Consider the following 4,533-nt stretch of genomic DNA (forward strand, 5'->3'; position numbering starts at 1 on the left):
ACTGTGTCCTACAGGGTCAGCACGAGTTGGAATCGACTCGATGGTAAATGATTGGCAATGGTTCCAATCAAAGATACAGGAAGGTTTTTTGTTGTTGTTGTTTTTAAGGAACTTGACAAACTGATCTTAAAATTCCTATGAGGTGAGGAGAAGGGCCGAGAATAGTCAAGACAATTTTGAAGTGGAAGAACAAGGCAGAAGGGAGGGACTTGGCCAAATTGTATTAAGGTAGTACTAGCTGCTGAAACAAACCAACCTAAACCTGTGTAAGACCCAAACATGACAGAAGTTTATTTCTTGCTTGTGTAAAATCCAAAATAGGTGATCCTGTGCTCGCTTCGGCAGCACAGATACTAAAATTGGAACGATACAGAGAAGATCAGCATGGCCCCTGCACAAGGATGACATGGAAATTTCGGAAGCGTTCCATATTTTCGAGAGCAAGTAGGAGTACATAGCAAGGTGTATATAAATTTTTGTATGAGAGACTGACTTGATTTGTAAACCTTCACTTAAAGCACAATGAAAATAAAAAATAAACAAAGAAAAACAACATAGGTGATCCTGGCCAGCAGGCAGCACTGTCAGGCAGCACTGTCAGGCAGCACTTCAGAGACCCGGGCTTCTTCTGGTTTTGCTTCCCAGCTCTCAAGGTCACCAGGCTTGTTTGCCTCAAACCAGTGGAAGAGGAAAGAGCATGGAAGATCACGTGTGGAAGGTTTTATAGACAATGCCTAGGAATGGTGTACACTGCTTCCACTCACTTCACTGGCCAGAACTCATTTATGTGGCCACGGCTACCTACAAAAGAAGCTGCAAGGTGTAGCCCAGCTGTGGTCCTTGGAACAAGAGAAAACCAGTGTAGAGAAGAGCTAGCTAGTCTCTCTCACACCTGCCATATATCACAATTTCTTATAACGGTATAATCACCAAAACTGTGTGGTGATAGCACAGGGACAGACAACAGAACAAAAAGCAGAGCCCAGAAACCAACTTAGATATGGAAAGTTTGTATATGACAGTGATAGCTTCACATATCACTGGGGAGGGAGGGAACTATTTGATTTATGGTGCCGGGGTAACTGGCTATCTACATGGGGGCCAATATATAATAATATACAATATATGGAAGCCCGTATATAAAAAGAAATTCCAGGTGACTTCAAGGCCTACATGTGAAAAGCAAAGATTTTAAAATAATTAGAAGAAAGTATTACAGAATATTTTTATATTCTTAGAGAAAGATTTCTTAAACATGGCAAAAAAGATAAAGCAAGAGAGGGAGAAACGGAGAAATAAGAAAGAACCAGTCATGCAGAAAAAGACTGATAAATTTGACTCTCTGCTCCACTGTTTTATTTGTCTATCCCTATGATGATATCAACTATATACAAAGAAACTCATTGCCATCAAATTGATTCTGACTTATAGCGACCCTATAGGACAGAGTAGAACTACCCCATAGGGTTTCCAAGGAGCAGCTGTGGTTTCAAACTGCCAACATTTTGGTTAGCAGCCAAGTTCTTAACCACTGTCCCACCAGGGCTCCAATTATGTATAAAGACATCCTAAATAAGGTTAAAAAAAGTAAACAACAAAGTGGAAGAAAATATTTTCAAAGTAAAAAGCTAAAAAAGGATTAATACTCAGATTATATAAGGAATTCCTTTAACCCAATAAAAAAGGCAAACTAAAAGCAGAAGGTGGTCAAAGGATATGAACAACTAACATGCCAAGATAAAAAATGAATTTCCAATAAAAAATGAAAAGATGCTCAACTTCACTAATAATCAAGGAAACAAAATAAAAAACGAAATAGCAAGTAATAATAAGATACCATATCACATCCATCAAATGGGCAAAAATTAAAAAGCCTGGCATTACCAAGTATTAGTTAAGGATGTAGGGAAATGACTCCTGGGTATTTCTGGTGATAGTGCAACATGGTACAACAACTTGGGAGAACAATTTGGAAAAACAACTAGACAACCCATATTCTAGGACCCAGCAATTTCGCTCCTTGGCATTTAACAAAGAGGCAGGCACAGGATGCTCATTGCAAGATCCTTTGTGATTGCAACAAAATTAGAAAACAATCCGTATGTCTACCAATAACAGTAATAGAGAAATGATGGTGTTTTCATACCATCGGTAAAAGGAATGAGCCAGGGCTACATGCATCTCCAGGATAAATCTCAGAAAATAATGTTGAATGACAGCAAATTGAGAATAAGTCCATTCGTGCAAATGTGTACATAAGATAACTTATGTAAACATTAAAAAAATACCCACATAATATGGACACCTACATAGATAGTAAAAGTATAAAAATATGGATGGGCAGAATACACACCAATAGTAACTTCCTCTGGGAAAGAAAGTACTGAAATGGGATCAGGAGGAGGGCAAAATCAGATCAAAGTAATATGGCAAAATGTTAATGTTTTCTAAATATAGGTGATGAACACAAGAGTTTTTATCATATTACTGTTTTCTGTATGTTTGAAATCTTTTATCATTTAAAACTTTATTGAAATAATTTTTTAAATCCCAGGGAAGGATTCAGGTTGGCCTATCCTGGGTCAGGTGCCCAATTCTGGATTCAGGTGAGAACTGAGTCATGTAAGAACACGGCAGATCTCCCTATAGCCTTGTATATGTGGCGGACTGGAGGAGCCCTGGTGGCGAAGTGGTGGTTTGGTTGCTAACCAAATTTGGTGGTTTGAACTCACCAGCTGCTCCACAGGAGAAAGATGTGGCAGTCTGCTCCCATAAAGATTACAGCCTTGGAAACCCTATGGGGCAGTTCTACTCTGTCCTATGGGGTTGCTATAAGTCAGAATCAACTCAACAGCAATAGTAATTTACGAAGCGGGGATAGAGCTCTTGAGAAGGGAGAGACATTGCAGAGACAATACCAAAGATGCCCATTATGTGCTGCCACAGGGTCACCACGGGCATAAGCAGCCAAGCTACCTGGGAAATTAACCAGGTGTGTACATCAAAAGCCCCTAGGACTTTTTTCTGGGCTCAAACCCAGACTGCTGAGTCAGAATTTCCCAGATATCTGTATTTCAAAAAAGCCCCCTTGTGGTTCTGATGGGCAACCCTGGTTAAAGAACCCTGAGGTCTTGGGTTCAAACGATGTCGAATCCCTGGCCCAGGTGAGTGGGCCCAAGCCATACATAGAGACAAAGAAGGACTTGCACAGGTAGACTGGTTTCTAGGAAAACCCCACTCCTAGTCTTTACAGTCCAGTAGTACCTTCAGCCTTAACCACCCATCGTTGTTCCTCTGGGGTTTGGCTTGGAGGGTAGGCTAAGGCAGAGAGGAACTTGAGCTCCCCTTACAGGCCAAAGGTGTTAATGTTCGTGATTCTCAGAAATCTAAGCTCCTTTGCACGGTTGGAAATAACATTAAAAACAGTGACTTCCAGAGTACTTACTACCTGCCAGACACCGTATAGAAATGTACTCAAAAGTCTTAAGCTAGAGTGGCAGAGTCAGGTTCAGATGTAAGTCTGTCAGACTCCCAGACCTGTGCTTTTATGACTGTGCCACAGGGAATTGGGGTGTTAAAAGGTCCTTCATAGTGTGGCTGCAACCCGCCTCCTCTCCTTACCACCTGCCCATGACACCCCAGAGAGCGAACTCTTCTCTAAGCACGTGGTGCAGTCGTGGTGGTGATGATGCTGTTGATGGCTTCATGCCTTTCTTCTTATTGTTGCCCTCCCTGCCTAGTGTCCCCTGATATCCTTTTTATGAAATCATCCATGTGGCAAGGCTACTTGTTCTTCAGGGCTCTGCAGAAGCTGCAGCACTGCTGGTTGCTTACCTCTTTGTCTCACTTATTCAGCTTTGCACTCCCAAAGGCAGTGACTGACTTACTCATCTCTGTATCCTCAGCTGATGAGTAGATTGAGGGGATGTGTAACTAAAGGAATGAGTGAATGAATGAATGGTAATAGTGATGGGAAGAAAATGGTAGCAATATGAAGGAGGGGGATGTGATGCCTGTAACCATGGTAACGATGATGTGCCCAGTGATAGTGCTGGGAAGATGGTAACCATGGTAACACTGATGGTGAGGCCTGTTTGGCCAGCATTTGCCCTGCAGCTGTCCCTGTCCCTGCCAAGTCAGATCGCTCAGTGGCCAGACAAGATGATGAGTGCAAGTGGGCAACTATTGTCTTGCTCCCCTTTCCCAGACCCTCCCTACTGGCGCTGGGGCTGAGTTTCACAGTGGTCACACCCTCTTCCTGAATGGCTCCTGAAAACGCAGGGGCCCTCCAGGGACAACAGAACACACTTGTGGGGGTTGGGCACAGCCTGCCTGGTTGTGTGTGTCTGTGCGCGGGGAACAGTTTGACGGGCAAGTGTGTAAACAGCAGGTGCGGTTTGTGCGAGCGTTAAAGGACAGAGTCTTGTTCCTGTGAGTGCCAGGCGAAGGGTCTGCATCCGTATGTTAGGGGAAGAGGGACAGTCCCACACATGTTCATGGGGCCACGGTCATATGAGTGAGGGGCGCATTGTG

At 43.1% G+C, this 4,533-nt stretch overlaps 1 non-coding gene across 1 annotated transcript; it reads left to right on the forward strand.

Moving 5' to 3' along the window:
• The first annotated feature begins 329 nt into the window (after positions 1-329).
• Positions 330-436, forward strand: LOC111749895 (U6 spliceosomal RNA). The gene has a single exon (XR_002785068.1). It is a non-coding gene; the product is annotated as a U6 spliceosomal RNA (small nuclear RNA).
• Positions 437-4,533: the final 4,097 nt, after the last annotated feature.

The sequence above is a fragment of the Loxodonta africana genome, chromosome 9 (assembly GCF_030014295.1).
Source record: "Loxodonta africana isolate mLoxAfr1 chromosome 9, mLoxAfr1.hap2, whole genome shotgun sequence".
Taxonomy (NCBI): domain Eukaryota; kingdom Metazoa; phylum Chordata; class Mammalia; order Proboscidea; family Elephantidae; genus Loxodonta; species Loxodonta africana.